Below are 21,182 nucleotides of genomic sequence, written 5' to 3'. Positions count from 1 at the left end.
GCTTATGATTGCAATTCAGCAATCTGGTCCATAGTCCTGGCGGTATTTGGACAATCTTCTACAAAGAAAGTTAGAAATTTGTCCTCATCTTGGGAATTACTCTGGGACAAATCTCTCATAAATGTATCAGATTCATAATAGTTTCAGGAATAATTCAGGAAATGGAGGGAGTTCAATTATGTCGGTATGGTTTTTGTTATTTTTTTTTTTTTTTTGCGTACATAATTTGCAGATGGTCCCGAGTTGCTCGCGTCATAGCATGTTTACATGTAAGCCTATGCTATTAGACGTTGTCAACGTCTGGACCATACCTTATGTCCATATTACTTTCCTCGCGAGCGAGCGAAGCGAGCGAGCGCTTAAGAAACTATGTATACTGTACATTATCCTACAAGATGGAATACTGTTCAGCTCTGTTACCTCTCTGAAGGCGGATGTACGAACGTCATGCAATAAAAATATGTCAGAATTGATAAAAGCACATTAATTTTCTGCTTCCTCCATTTTCCCTCAAATTTCAGGGGGATGATTGTACAGGCCATCCCCCCCCCCCCTCCATTTCGGGGGGATATATCCCCCATCCCCTCGGGATTTACGCCCCTACCCATAATTTTTGAAAGGATTGAGCTACTGCTTTGAAAGTTGGCATTAAGTAAGGACAGAATGTGTTAATAAGGCATGATTAATTTCAGTTTAATCTGATAATCCCTTCATTGTTGTTACTCTAGTGGTTTACGATCCTATTTTGGTCCAATTCATTGCACAGCCAGCACGGCTTGAATAGACACTGTACTTCCGAGCCTCTTTTCTCAGTTCACACTTTTCTTGAGTGTGTGCTTTTTTTTCCAATATTTAGATAGGTTAAGAGAGTCCATTTGATTTGAATTGTACGTCATTTCAAAGCTAAAAGTATGCTCTTTCAGAATATGCTCTTAACTAAAATTTCATGTCTAGAGACTTTAGGTTTGTTTTGTGGTGCAGGGTCACATTTTGTAATCCTGTTGAATGTGTGGTGCGGTCCGCCTCAATTACTTACAAAAATTACTGAACCCAGTGAAATAGGACCACCTAGACTGCGGCTCTACATGAACTTTTCACCATTCCTGTCGGATAGAAAACGAAAACAAATTATTTCGTGCGGTTTTGTTTTGTTTTGTTTTGTTTTTGTTTTTTTGCTTTCCTGTTGAGAGATTTTGATAAATGCTTTTCCAATGAATGTTTGAAGTTTGAATACTAACAGATGTTGAGTATCAGAGGTTTCACGGGAGACGATAAGTCACGTTTATTTCTAGTTCATAGGTTTGTGTTTAAAATATGTGCACGTTTGATTCATTGGCGCATTAATGACTAATTGCCTCACGAAGTGTTCATAAAAAGATTGACAGGTGATTGAGAAAAAGATATTTGTGAAAGTGCATCACAAAACGAACAAAACGTCCCTCCCCTTGATTTTACGTGAGGACTCTAAACAGGTGAAATGGGTCAGCAAAGTCAATCTTAAGTTTTACATATTTTCTGAAAGAGCTATCCTTCTTCTACAATATTCTTAAGTTTTGGATCCTAACATGAATGGGAAACAGTGTTTTCAGCAGGTTTTTTTTTTTTTTTTTCTACAACCCATTTTCTTTTTTCTTTTTTTTTTTTGGGGGGGGGGAGAATAGAATGATCAGGTAATTCGGTCCCATTTTCATTTCTTGAAATCCTTTACACACTCATCACTTTGAAGTGTAATAACGTTTGCAAGAATAAATGTGCCGCTGTGAAAGTTAAATTAATCATGGACAGAATGTTTTTTATAGACCATTCTCAATTTCAGCTTAATCAGGTAATCCCTCCATTGCTGTTGCTCCAGTGGTTTACTTCCTGTTTTTTGTCCCCTTTCAATATACAGCTTTTACAGCTTGGTAAAGATTGAGGGCTTGAATTCAGACCATTCACTTCAGAGCCTCTTTTTCCAGTTCACACTTTTACAGAGTGTGTGCTTTCTCTCTAGTATTTAGTTAGGGGAGTCTTGAGTTATACATCATTTTAAAGCTTAGAGTCTGCTCTTTAAGAATCTGCCCTCAACTAACAATCCATATCTGGCGATTTTTTGTTTGTTTTGTGATGCCGGGTCATATTATATTTGCTTGTACCCTTGAAGGTATGTGCTTGTACTTTGTACTTTATTCAGGAGGAGATAGAAGCTAAACGTTTTGTCTATCTTTATATGAGCTATAGCAAAACAAAAAGTACAATACTGGAAGGGATTTTTTTTTTTTTTTCATTTTGCCCACATCGTAGTCACTGGCAACATTATGTTTGAAGATGAAGAGACTAATAACTATAGGCAGGACAGTACTTTGCTCTTAATGCAAATAATTTAGTCAATAACTGTCACAACTGCTGTGGTGTGCTGTATTAGTGTATACTGGTTTGCTTGTTTCTTGCATAGTTCGTTTACATTTATTTGTTCTTTATAGTTTGTGAATGTTGTTTGAATAATTGTAATTCCAAGAGCTCCTCTCTTTATATCACTGGTTTCAAGAATAAGACAACATACTATATCATACGCCATCAAAATACGAAAGGAAAGGATTATAGTCTTGTGGACATGAGTGTGCAGGTTTCCCATTTATGTTTGAGATAATGAGAAGCCACATCTAAGATATTAAAGAGCATACATTTCGAAGAAAATTTCAAATTCTGTTTGATAAGATTTGGTTTCGAAAAATCTTATTTTGATTAAAACTTTAAGGTACAATTGTAGTTTAAAATTTTATTTTATTTTTTATTAATACGACACTAGTGGTTTCTAGTTATCTTGCAAGAAGTTGAAATCTCCATCTTAACCAACAGCGTATCATCCCTTTAAACAACAGAATCGATCTTTATGATGGGGGTAAACGTAGGATGTACCCGTCGAGACATCATGCTTGTTTTTCCTAAGCGTTTTATTAACTGTTAGTACAATCCCGTTAATTGCATTTTTATATATAAAGGATCCTTAAAACGGCTAATAACGCTTTTATGTCATATGTTAAACAAAAATATCGCACTCAGTAGTCGCCTATGTGTTCATTGGATTGACATCGGCCTCACAAGTCGTTAGTACTCAAAATCTTTCATTTCAAATGTTAGCAAAAATGTTACAAACGGAAATTAAAACATTATTTGAGATGGAAGTCAACATGTAATATAAACAAAAAATGCATTTATGTTAAATTTAACCACTATGTACCTGTGTGGAGGTGAATGTTAGATGCGCTCTGCTGGTCATGAAAGACAATGAATACACTAGTTTTGGAAGCAACCGTTTCTCTTCAAAAAAAAAAAGGCACACACCTTAATACGCGAGGACTCAAAAAGGTGATAAAAGATACCAATAAACATGGACGCAAACTTCGAGTGCAGCTGATAATAATAAAAAAAAATGAGACAAACGTAGAACAAATACTATTGTATGATAATACAATAGCATTTCGGAGCTTAAAGAACCTCCCATCTGGGTTTGCGACACCTCGTTGTACACTGAGTCGCTGTGTGCATTATTGATTGATTTCGGGATAAAGTCTGTACTTACATTTACATCAGTATCAAAGATTACAATGTCTAACGATCATCGGAGCCGTGCCGCCGCGCCGTGTATGCTAGTCAGATGGCTTGGCCGGGATCATATTGAGATTGGTAGGTCTATAGCAGCTGTCGTGTTGTCTGATTCTAAAGAGCCCACGCGCTTTCAGCAAGGCTATAATTTCCTTCTAGAGCTGTACTGCGGCATCTTTGAAACAAGTCATCCTGTTCACCTTACTAGTCGTTACGTGGAGGTCGTCTTCAACTATCTCACCTCAAATGTAAGTAAAATATCTCATATATTATGCCTGTTCCTTATCCTAGATGTAGACTACAGAATACCCTATCGGATACGGGAAGATATGAGTGTGCACGACGTATCATCACAAGGCTTGTTCAAAGCAATTAGCTGTATGGAAGGGTGGCACTTTGGTCAAAACACAGATTAATGACATAAAACTCGATGGAATTTTTCCCGCGCAGGATCGAACCCGCGCGGGAAACCCCTTTGAGTTTTATTGTTTTTTGAACATCTTGGCGTTGTGAGCTGGGTTCGAACCTTCTCGGGAAATTTTCATTGAGTTTATACCATTGATTAAGGGCCAGAAGTACCGGGCGGAGTGGGGCCCGCACCCCTTCCCACCCTTCTTTTTGCTCCCTTACCCAAGATTACATAGGTGTCGACTGTTGTATTTGCCTTGGAGACGTTTGTTTGTTTTTTGTTGTTTTCCTGGCAGATGAAGAAAATCTGTGGAGTGTGAAAGATGTGCGGGATACGTTTTATCTTCCTTTTAGCTCATGAAACCCGTAAATGCCCCCCCCCCCCCCACACACACACACACTTTTGAAAATGTGTCGTCGGCCATGTAATCTGTGCTTTGATCACTGTATAGCCTTCAGAAATAATTCACAAACCGTTACACAAGGTAATCTGACGCAGTTGAGACAAATTGCAATTAACATCTCTAGCTTCTAGATCTTTGCACTATCTTACAGACGCCGAGGCATAGGTATCCATTGGAGGACCAATTTATTCCTTGTCCAACGGAGTAGATTCGAAAAAGAAAGAAAAAACGAAAACATAAAAAATATGCAATCAATATGAACGTCAAAATTCTAAAGCTGTATGTGCTCAGGTTTACATAGAATTTAGTGATAAAGCAAAACACGAATGAAAATGCTTTTTTTTTTTATTTTTAGGAGATTCTCGAATGTAATAGAACATGGCCGGTCTCCTCACACCATGGATTCCCGCGCTACTGGGTCTTTAATTTTTTCGTATCAAAGTGACTTTGTTTCCCAATTCAAACGGGTTCAGCATTATCATCACCTCACCATAAGGCAACTGAATTCACCATGAACATCCCTGTGTCAACCAACTAAACTAGTACCCACATATTAGACTGATGTCGAAAAGACGTCTTAATTTGATTGCAACTAGTCAAACTGATCGCACGTCATAGAATTACCAGAAAATGACGTGATTTCAACGTCTTCTTGTAACGTATTTATCATGTCATGTCAAGGACCTCGTAATGCCGTTAGGGTTAGGTTTACGTCACCTTTTCGTCATATGTTTTACCGATTGTTAGTGACGTCATACTTTTCCGAATAATTTTGCTACGTATATGTCACGTCAAATTAATGACGTATCAATTGACGACTTAAGATCCAAGTTGCTTTGCGACGTATTTAGCACGTCATGAAAATGACGTAATAATTATGTCAAATTTACTTTCTTTCGTGATGAATTCCTGACGTCATCTTAGCGACTAGTTAATGATGTATATAGTTCACGTCAGTTTGGTACATATTAATGACGTCATATAAACATCGTATTACGACAAACTTACGTTGCTTTTCGTAGTGTTTATCACGTCATAGCGTCTACTAGCGACGTATTCTCCGATACTAGTGACACGTCAGAATGACATCAATTTCACGTCATTATGATCTATGTGATCATGCACCACATAACAAACAATAAGTCGCACCCCTTGACTTTAAGTGAGGACTCAAAAAAAGGTGAAATGGTTCAACGAAGTCAATTTTGAATTTTTCATATTTTCTGAAAGATGTACCATTCTTCCACATTTCTCTTCACTTTGGTATTTATTAGTGGGAAAGTGTGTTTTTTAGCAGTTTTTCTACAACCTTTTTTGGCGGAAGAGTAGAATGATCAGGTGTTACTTAGAGGCCGCTTTCCATATTCTGAAATCCTTTGCACACTCTACACTTTCAAGCCTAACAACTTTTGAAAGAATGATGCTACCATTTTGAAAGTTAGCATTAATCATGGGCAGAATGTGCTTATAGAATATACCTAATTCTAGCTTGATGATTTCTTCATTGTTGTTGCTCCAGTGGTTTACATCCCGTGCTTTGTTCCTTTCATGGCACAGGTAGCACGGCTTGGTAAAGATTAAGCACTTGAATAGACCATGTTCTTCAGAGCCTCTTTTCTCAGTTCACACTTTACCAAAATGTGTGCTTTCTTTCCAGTATTTAGGTAGGTTAGGGGAGTCCATTTCAATTGCAGGTGCCCCACAAAACAAGCAAAATGTCGCTAGAAATGGATTTCTAGGTTAGAGCAGATTCTGAAAGAACAGACTTCAAGCTTTAAAATGATACATAAGTCATATCAAATAGACTATCGTAACATCTTAAGACTATCTTAACATTGGAAAGAAAGCTCACATTCCAAAAAAGTGTGAACTGAGAAAAGAGGCTCTTTACCAAGCGTTTAATCTTTACCAAGCCGTGCTAATTGTGCAATGAATGGGTAAGAAACAGGATGAAAACCATCTGTTTAACCACAATGAAGGAATTATCAGATTGAAATGGAATTGAGCGTGCTTTATTAGCACAATCTGTCCATGCTAACTTCTGACTTTCAAAGCAGTGGCACTATTCTGTCTAAAGTTATTAGAGTTAAAAGTGAAGAGTTTGTTTAGGGTTACTTAAGAAATGAAAGGGTACTCTAAAGACACACCTAATTACACTATTCTGGCAAAAATGCTAGGGATAAACTGCTAAAAAAAATTCCTGTTCGTTTTATGATAGTAAATTTTATCATTATGTAGAAGAAGCCTTGATCTTTCAGAAAGTATGAAAATGTCAAGATTGACCAAATTTACCCTTTTCACTTATTTGCAGTCCCCACAAAAAATCAGTGCGTGCGACTTTTTGTTCGTTTTGTGATGCACGGTCACATCTATTATGCCGTCTTTTTTACACAAATAATTAAAGAGGATAGCCGTCTTTTACACGTCTCAATCTGTTGTCAGATATTACTATCAAAATCATATTTCTACACAAATGGAAGACATCTAAAAGACGTCATATTTGTGATTTTTTTTTTTTCTGACGTCTTAGTGGCCATACAAAGACATAATAAAGACGTATACTGATAATTAGAAAATAAGATATGGCGTTAATAAACGTCTTCTTGAAGAAAATAAACGAAGTTGACGTCATGTATATGTCTCAAACTGCTGTCAAAAATGTATTTTTGCTCACATAGATGTTGCATAAACGTCATGTTTTGTGCTCATATCAAGGCTTTATAATGACTTGTAAATCACTTTCTTTTATACAAGATGTCACGTCGGAATAGTATCATAAACACGTTGTTTACACGTCAATTCATGCCTTTTCAACGTATATGTAATTGGTAAAGACAACAAGATAGATGTATTGAAGAATCCTTTTTGTGAAAATAGACAAAAGATGTTATTTCGATGTCACTTGTAAGCTGTCACCACAAGGCTAAGTAGTATTTTATTACAAGATCTAATAACATTGTGCACGAGTAACTCAAGGTTCAACCAAGATATGAATCTAACCTACCCTACTCCGAATGTTCTAAATCCTATATCTACGTCGACCACCCATTCCTAATATGATTATAGTTGCAACACTGTTGTATCACGCTTGTTTGCATACGGACAAAAAGTTGTAACGCGTTATGAAATAGTACTAGTTTCCAAACTATGTCAATATAGATTCAATGAAAATATAAAATTATGTGTTTATAACACAAGTTGAAAGTTTGATTAACGTTGCAATTGAGTGTACAATGTCTGTCAAGTTTAAGATTATGACATGAATATTTTTCTTTTTCAGACCTGAACTATGACAAGCTTGGACCTTGCTTTCATTTTCTTTCAGAATAAGTCTTGATTACATTATGTTGAGTATTACGCACGACTTTTACAAGTAACAAAATACTGCACACCTACCACACCAAAAACACATAAGCGCATAAACACAGAAACACACACACACACACACACACACACACACACACACACACCAAGTACAATTGAACGCATTAATATGCAAAAACTAGTGAATATGAGGAGAAACATTCATAACTAGAAAAGCACTCTGAGAGCGCAGACCTCCGCCAAGCAGCTACTTTCCACCTATGATCTTGCTCTTCCCACAGGGATTTGTATCCTCACCACCACTGGGGAAGAGTTTTTTTGCCTCTTCCCTAGAGATCATTGATTATCACCTGTAGGTCTAGGCCTACATGCCGAAAAATCGCCCGTTTTCCCAATATAGAAATCTTTGCTACGTTACAAACCCTAACCTGCACTGCGCGCCTCGCCCTAGCAGAAAGTGGGGCACGCACTTTAGTGCGCGCATGTAAATAATAGTGGGGTTCACACGTACACCAATTAGCGGGATACAAATCTCGAGATTTGTATCGCGATCGGTGTCTGGAGTTTTGCGCACGTGTGGACACAAAAACCCCGATAATTAGCGGGATAAGCATCGCGATGCTAATCCAAAGAAATCTTCCGCTTGTTTATCAATTAACGGGATAAGTGGCCCCGCGGTGGTACGTGTGAACGGTCCGAATTAGAATCTGGAGTTTTTATATCCCATCATGCAATGCGCACATCACAACAGCGAGGCTTCTGGAAGAGGTCCCTCACCTTTCTGGCGCACCAAAACAACCACACCACCGACGCGTTAAAGACAATGGGCAAAGGAAACTGCGCACAGGTAGTGAAAGAGAAGGGCGCTGCGTGACCCAGTTTGTAGGCTTTGCTGTTGTTATCACTATCGGCGGGATAATTCGGTACGTGTGGACGCTCGCAAAATTAGCGGGATACCGAGCGCGATCGCTATCTCGCTAATTTGGTACGTGTGGACGCTCGCAGAAAAAAAAAATCGAGATATGGATCGCGATCGTGAACCCGGATTTTGTGTTAGGTACTCTGGTCTCAGGTGATGTTCGTAATACGCCTGAGGACCGCGCTATCCATTTAGCCGGGTTCACACATACAAAATAGCGGGATGACGATCGCGTTCCATATCCCGATTTTTTTTTTTCGTCCACACTTACCAAATTAGCGGGATAGCGATCGCGATCGGTATCCCGCTAATATTGCGAGCGTCCACACGTACTGAATTATCCCGCTAATTGCCGATAAAGATAATAGCAAAGCCTGCAAACTGGCTCACGCAGCGCCCTTCTCTATCACCGCCTGTGCGCACTTTACTTTGTCCATTGTCTTTTACGCGTCAGTGGTGTGGTTCGCGCGCTGTTGTTTTGGTGCGCCAAAGAAGTGTAGGACCTCTTCGCAGAGGCCCCGCTGTTGTGATGTGCGCATTACATGATGGGATATAAAAAGTCGAGATTCTAATCCCAACCGTTCACACGTATCAGCGCTGGGCCAACTATCCCGCTAATTGATCAACCAGCGCACTATTTCTTGGGATAAGCATCGCGATGCTTATCCCGCTAATTTTCGGGTTTTTCTGTCTTCACGAGCAAAAAAAAAAAAAAAAAAAAAAAAAAATCGGGATGACGATCGCGATGCAAATCTCGAGATTTGTATCCCGTTAGCTGGTGTACGTGTGAACCCTGCTTTTGTTTTGGTCAGGATTAGCGCGCACTTTCGTGTCTTACTAGTTAAGTGTCTTTGGTTTCTACAGAGTGTATAGGGCGATGCGCGACGTGCAGCTGAGGGTTTATGACTTAACAAAGGCTTTTATAATGGGAAATCGGGTTCTTTTCAACACACAATGCTATTATAAAGCACGTATGCATGAATATGACTGATATGTCTATGGAAAAACACGATCAGTGGTGGAAATGAGCTACATGCTTGGTGGAGGTCTGCGCTCTCAGAGTGATTTTCCAGTTTCATGTTTAATTGGGATTCTCTCCAAAGTGTGGCTGAGTTTAGTAACCATGTCAAGAAGCATTACAACTTTTTGCCCGTTTGTAAACAAACGTGATATATACAACAGTCGAGTAACTAGGCATATAGGTATAGGAATACGATTTACGGCTTTAGGAGTAGATGGTTACATTCATAGGATTGTATTTGGACTGGAACCGACACCTTAGTTAGGTCTTGTAATTAGCATAGTAAATTATGTATCTCGGCTTGAGAACGACGTCAAACTGACGTCTTTTTTTCCTTCTTTATGTTTTCAAAGTGACGTCTTTAAGACGTCTTTTTTTTTCTTTGTCTCAAGACATGTTAAAAGGGATTTTGATTGACGTGTAAACGGTGTTTATGACGTTATTCTAAACGATATAAATAAACACAGATAATTGAGGCCATTCAAACGTCTTAGACTGACATCAAAATGTCATGTCATTTCATGTCAGCGCTTTCGTTTGAAGGACGTCGTAAACTGTCGACAATGATACGTCATTTTGCTCAAATGGAAGACGTAAAAGAGATGTCATAATTTGTGACGTCTGTCTGAGGTCTAGTTGGTCGTACATAGACGCCTTTCTGACGTCAAAATGTGACTTTCTTTTTTACGTCTTCCATTTGAGCAAAATGACGTATTTTTGTCAGTTTGCGACGTCCTTCTGACGACAGCGCTGACGTGACATGACATTTTGACGTCAGTCTAAGACGTTTCAATTACCTCAGTTATCTCTGTTTTCTGACGTGTCTCTGCTATCAGGTTACCATGTAATTTACTGTCATTCAATACCCGAAAAATAAGACAATGCAAATTGTTCATTCTTGCAGCTGTGACAGACACAACATGTTGTGAAAAGAATTGTGTCGCAAGGGATGGAGTCCATTAGATTTTTGTTTATTGAAACAAGTGAGGAGACGACGTCCTCTTTGGCAACGGCAATGTCAAAGGGTGAGCTAAAAGGCATTGAGAACATCCGAAACTTTTTGGCCCGTCAAACCAATGAGACAGACATAAATGTCGCTGATTCTGACGGAATGACTGCTCTGATGATAGCATGTGGAAATGGCCAGGAAGACATTGTCAGGTTTCTGATAGAGAATGGTGCAAACCCAAATATCTCCTCTCCCAAGAATGGCGACACGTCTTGACATGTGATCTGCAGGAAAGAGAAGCACTCACAGCAGAATATTGCACACGAAACCAGAGTAAAGATCGTACAGACACTTTTGCAACATGGTGCGACTTTCAGGAAAAATGAAGCAGGACTAACTCCACTCCAGTTAGCAGCACTTTCACCTTTAGATTCTCTGGTTGAATTCTTTATATCTTATCAGGGCAGTGATATTGAAATAGCAGAAGCAGACAAGATTATAGCTTTAGAAATGCTTGGCTTGTCACAATGCTTGGACGGACAGAGAAGCAGGTCTTTCGATACACTGTGCGAAATTGTTTCCCGGGGCTACCATCCTCCAGAAGGTAGAAAAGACCCTGAGCTCGTAGCACTTTTTCATTATCCAGAACCTCGCTTGGATTCATTTATTGACGCGTGTGTTCTCATGCGTATCAAAGATGGCTTGGAAATCTATTGGATTCTCATTGGGGATAGAATTATACCAGAAGGGCCTAAGGGGAAATATTTTTTCACGCGTTTGGCCAACTATGCTTGTTCCTTTTTGCGCGATCGTAAGACCACAGGCCGCAGTATATTTAAGCATCTGCTGTCATGCGAATCACAATCTAAGGCAGTGCTTGGAACGGTTATGAGTAGAACATCTCCATTATTCTATTATGCTATGGATCCAGACGCCGTATCACATGGGTGCGAGGTTGTCAATGGATATCGCGATGTCATTCAACATGTCAGCAAGTCTTGTCTGATTGAACACGGTCCACAGTTGCTTCAAAGCAATGGGAGGCTACTTTTTCGTTTTGCACTCTATTCTTCCGATCTTTCTCTACGTGAATCCATGATAAAGACAGCACAAATAGTCATTTCTAAAGTTCGCACCGCATGCAACTGCTCTACTTCAGACAGTATCGAACGCACAGCTAAATCAGTTACATATCTCATTATGGAAGAACTAGCGGAAGCACTGGTCGATAGACATGAATGGTGGTATCACCCAGTAGCAAGTTCATCACTATATCGTTTAAAACGTGTTATGTGCAAGCTGTTCTGGTACGATGATATCACATACGTGGACGACGAAAACAATACGATGCTTCATTTGCTGGCGTACTCGGCATCGGCAGCGAGTGACATGTCTGTCATTGTTGACTTGGCAAGGATCGTGATACGCCATGGCTGCCCCGTAAACCAGAGAAATGATGATTACTGTACTGCCCTCAACAAAGTGATGCAAAATAGTAGTTTTCGTTTGGATGATGACGCCAGCAAGGAGCTTGTTGACTTGCTTAATCCCACGTCCAGTCTCCTAACTTTGGAAGAAATGGCATCACGGACTATCCTCCAGAACAGAATTCCATACCACGGGGTGCTCCCCAAGACGATTTGTGAGAAAATCGAAGGAGAGACCATGGTTCCAGACATAGGAACTCTGATAGACTCGGACGATGGAACTGATTCACAAAACTTGGATTCTGATGGAACTGATTCACAAAACTCGGATTCTGATGGAACTGATTCACAAAACTCGAATTCTGAGGGAACTGATTCACAAAACTCGGATTCTGAAACTGATTCAAAATACTCAGATTCTGAAACTGATTCACAATGAAACTGCATTTCTTTGATCAAAAGGCACTATGAGTGCTCCTGACTCCAAACCATGGTTTCCAAAATACTATAATATTCAATACATGTAGAGCATCGGGGAACTCTCTAATGAATGTTCAATGCAATAGTATCATTCTTCGAGTATCAAACATGTACAAGGTGTTACAAAATATTTCCCACTTTGATTCTTTACACATTAACTCCAAAATCTATGTATCAGAGAACGCTGACATTGATGTGAGCAATAGCTGAACAGTGGGATTTTTTTTTAGGTAATCTAAAAACCGAAGCATATATCAGTTTTAGGAAATGCAAAATTAAGTTTTATGTTAGGGTTCAGATACTGCTCTTTTTCAACCCCTGTTTAAAACTTTAACTCTGCACAAGGGCCAATCAATTATTGATGTGTATAGGAGAGTATGGTTTGAATGCCCAGGACATGGTCCTTGACAATGGCCAGGGTGTATTCAGGAGAAATTCCACTATGAATTTTACTATTCTACTCTGCCATCAATTGTGTGGATGTGTTTTTGTTCTTTCGTATATTCTTTGTAGTTTCTTCATTATGCAAACTTCGTGTATCTTTAAATGGGACTCTTGCCTTTATAATACCTAATGTAACTTGTGTAACTCCACCTTAAAACACATACTGGTACATTTTATTCATACCGTCACGACTTTAACGCTGCTAAATATTAATGAATATCTCAAAATATAGACAGAATGAGTGAAGAAAGTAATAAACGCAACAACAAGCAAGAAGAGGTCAATTGACGAGACATTGGTATTTGCACTTGTGGCATATAACAATCATGTCCATTTACTCAAACATCTATATATTTTGCACATTTCGTTTGTTTTGTTGTGTGATTTGATTGTTTGGAACTTTAATCCCAGGAGATTCCCTCTCCTAATCACTGAGTCGAAGAAGGCAACAATCTAATCATACGCCATCAAAGTATGAAAGGACAAGTTTACTCAAATATATGGGAGGATTATGTATATGCAGCAATATTAGCAGAACACATCTGTGACAGTTTGATGAAAATAGGACTATCCGTTAAAGAATCAAGATTTTTTTTTTTAAAGATCATGTGTAGTCATTGCTGGATGAAAAGACTACTACAGTCTTAGATGTCATAGATAAAGAACAACACAAAGAGAATTTGACGAAAATTCAGCAAATGAAGAGTTTGTTCGCAAAAACCGATAAGTCCATATTTTCAAAATGGAGATATTTGCGATTAAAGGTGAAGAAAAATACAGAGAATAATAAGAAAAATTTACTTCTTTTGACCATAACTTCAAAACTGTATCTTTATATGTAGTGACCAATATAACATTTAAAATGTATTATTTTGCACGTCAAATTCTTTACAAAATTGACATCGGTTTTTGGGAACAACTCTTCATATCTTCACATTCATAGCAAAATAAAAGAGCATCAATTTGACTTTCCCCTTTCAGAGGGGGGGGGGGTTACCCTCTTCATTGGTCAATAAAATTCGACAAATTGTGTATTTTTCATTAAAAAGAATAACATTCTATGGAGTTTTCTTTATAACTTGCTAATATCGTTCTCCATATATTAAAGTGACATTACAAACATTAGTACAGTTAACTCCGTATATCAAGCACGATTACAACGAAATTCCGGTTACAACGAACTAAAAATTCAAGCCGAGACGTTATCCGCTCCATGTCTTTTTATTGTGTATCTCTTATAACGAAATTTCAATACAACAAAAGAAAATTGCCAATCAAAAGACTTCGTTACAACGAGAACCAGCTTTGATATTTTCATCCAGCGAAGGCAGCACTGAAACTTCAAAAATGCATAACTTTTGAAACCGATTGTTCGCTTTTTTTCAAATTGTTGTGTTCCTTCGATATTGCTCCATTGACTCAAGCCACACATAATCTTTGAACTTATCCATTATATCTCATATGCTTTTAAAATGTGATTTTTTTGTTAGTACAGACAACATAAGCAATATGACGTGTTAATTTCGTATTAAAGCTAGTACGATGCACTAGAATTGGTCGAATATTTAACTAAGGAGGTACCTAGCGAGACATGCTCAACTTTTCGTCTCCAAGCATAAATGGTTTGACATTTCGGGGAAAAAAAAAATTAATTCCATGCACCGTAACTACATGATATGAGACAAACAAAAGTAGGTAGATGAAATAAAAGGCAAGAATGTGTTTTATACAGCAGTTGCACTTACGGAGAATTAAACTCCTTTGTACATGTGTAATTATATGAATTTTGGCAGGTATTCTCCTGCTCACGAAATCATAACATTAATCAAACGTGTAGTCGTCTTTCGGGAGGTTAATGATAAAAGATAAAGATACATATACAAACCATGTATATACATTTTAGTTGTACACTAAACACACAGAGGTGACAAACAACAAAATACTTTTGTAAATGAACTTGTTTAATATTCAAAAAGGAATCTTATACAACATGTAAATATAGAATTGAATTGTATACTATTGCTCCTTTCTTCTTTTTGAATGTCAACATGCGTCAAATGCCATTTATACTGCATAAGATAAACAAATAATAATCGTCTTGCTCCTTTTTTCATTCTGAATATTTCTAAGCGTTTTACTGTACATGAAAAAAAAGTAAGAGAGGATATCTATCCTAATTACGGGCTTGTAAGCGTTGTTGCTGAAAGTCATCGAGTTTTTATTTTCATTTTTCAGCTAAACATGTCTGAGTATGACCGTATCTTTCCTCTTTGTTTGAAAAAAAAAACAGGCATTTTCTGTCAGCATTTATCTTCAAGCAATAGAATAACTATGATAAAAGCAAACGATCACAATATTTCACACAATCGACACACTTCTAGGTCAGTTCACGTGTTAAATGCTTCCCTTTGCTTTAATGTAAAACATTCATATCCCAAAGATCAACGGCCCTATAAACATTATGGTGTCATTCATTAAACTATATTAATGCTAAATGAAGGGGATTATACAAATTATGTAAAGCTTGTACATAGCTCTATTCAGCCCCAAAGCATTTAAAGCTGTTTTACCAAGAAATGCAGCAAATTTGCTTCGAGATGTCCAAGGTTACTGAATACATGTACAAAATAGTGATATGATATAGGGAAGGTAATTCAGAGAGCAGCTTCACTTAGGGTCGCGATTAAATTTGCGCCTGATTTATCAAGCTGAACACCATGAATCGAAGGTAAGATCAAGATTGATCTTTATAAATCCATGAAGTACATCGGATTTATTTATAGGGCATATTTTGTTTGTTTCCTCGCGATCAAGCGAATTTTTGCCATTGCATTAATCTCAGGATCGTAGGATCCAATCTTAGAATCCTTTCATTTAAGAGACCGCTGATACAATGAACAGAAAGAAAAAAAGGCAACAAGCAAAAAATTATCTCATTTTGAATGAGGTAAGTCGTGTACTAGCAGTCTTATTTACGTAATACAGTGAAATGTTTTCCACTAACATCTGAAAAGGACAGTTTAGATGTGGTTCTATGTCCCTTTACATCTTAAATTGAACGAAAAACAAAATTGCTACGTGATGTGAAAATATTGAAACTGAATGATTGTAATATACGACAAATCAACGTTATGGTGGTATAATGAATGAAATCTTGATTATCACCAATGACTGCTTTTCCACTGCATCGATAAAGCCGCAAACACTGAAGAAATTGCAAGCATCTATTTTGCCGTAATTGACAGCTGATCCTATTTTGAAGCCTTACAATAGTTTGAAATAAAAAGCATTTTCAATCAGTCACGATTGTGTCTTTATTCACGCTATTCGTTAACAAGCCTTACCTAAAGCATGTTATCTGAATGTCAACTTGAGAAATTACTAAAAAAATAACTGCTTCTTTAATGACGAATTTCTTCTCTGCGTGCATGTATGTCCGTTCTTTTTTTTTTGTAGAAAGTAAAATAAATGGAATATCAATATCACCAAATAATCCTAACAAAGTTTGATAAAAAATATTTGGAAAAGTGGGGAATGTTCGTTGCCTACGTTGTTTCTTTTGTTATTTTATGTTATGTATAGATTAATTCACATCAATCTAAACGCTAAGCATTTCAGTGCACTCAACGAATCAGCCCGTCATCATAATATTTCTGTGAGCAAGGAAAGCGACATAATTATAATGTGTATATAGTCTTTTACATCGCTCTATTCAGCTCCATTTTAAGCTGTTTTATCAAGGGATGCAGCAAATTTGCTTCGAGATGTCCAAGATTACTGAATATAATGTACAAAATAGTGATTTGATATAGGGAATGTAATTCAGAACAGCTTCATAAAGGGCTGCGATTAAATTTGCGCCTGATTTATCAAGTTGAACTCCATGAATCAAAGGTAAGATCAAGATTGATCGTAAATCTGTTCCATGAAGTACATCGGATTTATTAATAGGGCATGTTTTGTTTGTTTTCTTGCTATTAAGCGATTTTTTTTTAACATTGCATTAATCTTAGGATCGTAGGATCCAAACCTAGAATCCTTTCATTTAAGAGACCGCTGATATAATGAGCAGAAAGAAAAAAAGCAACAACAAAAAATCATCTCTTTTTACATTACGTAAGTCGTGTAGGCCTATTTACGTAACAATGTTTTCCACTAACATCTGAAAAGGACAGGTTAGAAGTGGTTCTATGTCCCTTTACATCCGAAATTGAAAACAAAAAAATATGGCTACGAGATGTCAAAATATTGAAACTGAATGATTGTCATATACGACAAATCAACGTTATGGTGTTATGATAACTGGAATCTTGATTATTACCAATGACTGCCTTCGCACTGCATCGATAAAAAGGCCGACACTGAAGAAATTGCAACCATCTATTTTGCCGTAATTGAGAGCTGATCCTACTTTAAAGCCTTACAATAGTTTGAAATACAAAGCATTTTCAATCATTTATGATTGTGTCTTTATTCACGCTATTCGTGAACAAGCCTTACCTAAAGCATGTTATCTGAATGTCAACAAAAAATAACTGCTTCTTCAATGATGGAATTTCTTCTGTGCGTGCATGTATGTCCGTTCTTTTTTTTTTTTTTTGTATGAAGTAAATTAAATGGAATATCTGTATCACCAAATATAGTAGACCAGCCAAACCTCAAAAAAGGCTCTAGATAAGGATTCGACGGCATTTTTTGTTAATGCTCCGTTCTCATGATGAAAGTCTTGCAAAAATACTAAGGAATAGCGTACGGCCGGATGTCAAGCGTATTTTTGCCGAAAAATGTAATTTTTAGCTCAAAATTCAGAAGCATGTCAAAAATCACGATTGTTATTTTTTGCTTGCATTCAATTCATATTTGAAAGATCTTGAGTTTCAGTTGTCCCTTTTCATGAAATTGCAATTTAAATGTGTTTCCTTAGCATTTTAAAAGGTCATTTTGTACAGCCATATATGGGGCTCTCAAATGTTTGGGTGTTGTTTTCTCGAAATAATATTCACAGATTAATTAACGTTCTGCAAAGTTTGTTTTTCCAAGCTAATTAGATGATATTCCAAAAGTAATTTAATGTTTTATAAAACTACAAATGCTTCTTTAATTGAATATGTCAATATTATTTCTAGTTTTCTTGAAGAAATTTTTACTTTTAATAAAATCTCTGAACATGTAGGAACTCAGAAAATGCATTTTCGAGCATTTTCCAGTAGCCCCGCGCTGCTTGTGTGCGCGCAAATGCTGAATACGTGTGCGTGCGTAGGTAAAGTCTCTCGCGGGACTAGAGCTAGCTGCTGCATGTTTCAGTCGTTGAGCTGGAAACGTGGTGACTGAAAAAGGGACTATATTTCCTTTGAATGTAAGTAAATTAGTAAATAAATACATAGTTCTTTATTGCACTGCATATGGAATGTTTAAAATCTGTTTTGATCTAACAGTTAGATATACAACTTTGATCTGAGACTTGGTAAATATCAAGGTTCAAGCGCTAGTAGAATCTAACGTTAGGCCGATGTCTTGTGACTGTATTTCGCACCGATCCCGTGTGCATGCCTACCAACCCCCGGGCCGCCACCCGACAGTGCCGGCGGTGCTTGTTAGTGGAACACCGATATTCCGCAAGGCACGTCTTGACACGGTGCGAAAAGAGGTCTACATATTTATAGGTCTAGGCCTACGTCTAGATTTAGGTGTCTTGTTCGTTCGATCGAGGTTTCTAATCTATGGCCTCATCACATGCAGTTAGACTGAATCCTCGTCTAACGTTAGGTCTAATCTATACGGTTACACTCTCTCTAACTGTCGACATTAGCTATCGTTTGGGGTTACTGTTACTAAAGTGTTAGATGTACGGCTAGCCTACGCCTGTTAATGCCAAAACAATTATTCAATCGGGCTAGGCCCTAATCACAATGAACTTTACCGTTAGCACATTAGCAGAACACTTTGTATAACGTAGTCACGTAGACAGTACAGGCCCACTACTACTAACGTTAGATGTATTTGTAGGGCTAGAGCCTGGTCCAGGGCAAGGGACTGTAATCTATACAGAAGTCTAGAGTCTAATCAAATACTAGACCTGTATAAAATCTAGCGGGTCTGAAGTATAAATAGCTGGCGTCTAGAATTAGGAATAGGATCTAACCTTAGTCAAGATCTGGGACACTGATTCTACCTAACGTTAGAGGTTTCTAATTCTAGTAACCTACTAGATATCTACTAGGCAGTTTTGTTGTAAAGACCCAGCTAACAAGGCCTAGCTAGACCTAAGTTTAGACATCTAGAGGTTCTAAAATCTATGCATATATTATGTATCTAACGTTAGGCTAACTTTGATCTAAGTAAAAGTTCACGTTATTTAGATCCAACATTTCTATCTTGATCTAACATTAGAATATCCTAAAATTAGCTGTAACGTTAGCAGTCTCTACAGCAGAGGTCTGAGGTTGACTCGATCCACTCTTTATGGTACTGTAGACCTACATGGGTTTAGAAAAAGAGTCTAGGATTTAGGCCTAGGTGTTTTATAAAAGTGAGTGTACAACCAAGTGATCTTTCCATTCGAATATGCCCGAAAGAGAGAGAGAGAAAGTGTTTAGTCCTGACTGCCAACCTCTCCTAATCTGTGAATCATTTACATGTACTCTTCTACTAGTTTACAAATAAGGTAGATAGTCAAAAAGGAACTCTTTAGAGATGTCCTTACTCATATAAAGTACCAACTTCTTATGTTAATGTCTCATAGAATAAAGGTTCATTTGAAAAAAAAAAATGTAAATATTACATTTTTAATGGATCATTTATACCGACTCACTGAAACCTTAATATCTTTCTTCTTCTTTTTTAAATTTTCAAAAAGCTAAAAAAAAAAATCGCATCTCAATAAAAGAGATACATTATATATCTATTGTTATAATTGATTTGCATGGGGAATAAAGAAAATTATGTCAATGCCAAGATGCCTTTTCAAAACAATCAAATTTCATTTTTTTTTTGTTCACTGTTAGCTTATAATGCTCTGCTTTAAAGATGAAAAAAAAAATTATTTGAGTCATGTTGATTTCTGTTTTCAGCTAGATGTACCAACAAGTGGACAGACTGAGTCTTGTCTTCAAACTTCGCCAGAGAGAGACATATCCTGACTTGCCAAAATCTAATTGTAAAGACTGAACTCTTTCTACCTACAACAAAGTGCAGAACAACCAGAAGGTAAGAAACGGTAAATGTCTGAAATACATTATAGCGGTCTAATTTCAAATATCTTTTAAATACGAAGTTACTAAGTGCTTCATTATCAAATGTATCAGTTAAGTGCTCAGTTGAAAATAATGACAAATCTAAATACATTGAGTATTAAGTATTCCTATTCCATTTGAATAAGTTGAAACAAGCATGTTTTCACTTTGACAGTTGCATTACAATACAATGTACAAGTACTTTGCAAACAAAGAGAGGAGAAGAATTTTATATCTCCATTTATATACAAAGGGGAGCAAATCTATGATCAAATGTGTATTCTCGGTTTTTTTTTTGTATATTCATTGCATGTTCTATTGTAGAGGATCATATGAAAGAATGGTATTCTATCCACTGAAGAGGAGATGATATAAAAATCAAACATAAATGTAATCAAGTAAGATATTATATGTAATGAAATATTTCTCAACCATGTCAAATGGAAATGGCCGTGGCACAAGTGTTTAATGTGTGCACAGATGAAAATACGTCTGTAGTCTCAAATCAATTTACTTTCCATTATTATTATGTTGCGTTAAGTATGGTGCAAGGGTAATATGCTGTGATGTATTGTTCTTTATTTTTATCGAGGTGTCAGCAACAAATGGACATGCTGAGTTTGAGATCACATCAACTAGAGTGAGGGGGAGATAGAAAGATGTCTTGACTGCGATGTAAATGCCCTTTCCAGCTCACAAGTAAGTGTCAACGATTTGAAATTAGGAATATTATCTCATGAATACAAACCGATTTATGCAAGGAAATCATATCCTAATCCACATACAAATGAGAGCATGATAAAATCAAATATTTGTGTACAGGAATTAAAGGTGTCAAGATGACTTCCATCCTATATAATTCATTTTCAGTAAGATATGGCTTTAGAGCATCAAAGATGATAATAACAATGACAAGATTAATGTATTACATGTAATACAAATTAATGTTGACAGTGACCTGAAGATCCAAAATCTCATACTAAGGAATT

General features: G+C 37.1%; 1 long non-coding RNA gene across 1 annotated transcript; it reads left to right on the top strand.

Moving 5' to 3' along the window:
- Positions 1-18,273: 18,273 nt before the first annotated feature.
- On the top strand, positions 18,274-20,892 carry LOC140229904 (uncharacterized). Its single transcript, XR_011901339.1, has 3 exons — positions 18,274-18,317; positions 20,032-20,167; positions 20,786-20,892. It is a non-coding gene; the product is annotated as an uncharacterized lncRNA (long non-coding RNA).
- Positions 20,893-21,182: the final 290 nt, after the last annotated feature.

This window comes from Diadema setosum, chromosome 6 (assembly GCF_964275005.1).
Source record: "Diadema setosum chromosome 6, eeDiaSeto1, whole genome shotgun sequence".
Classification (NCBI taxonomy): Eukaryota; Metazoa; Echinodermata; class Echinoidea; order Diadematoida; family Diadematidae; genus Diadema; species Diadema setosum.
The sequence above is the reverse complement of the archived record's forward strand: the minus strand, read 5'-3'. Positions and strand labels throughout refer to the sequence as shown.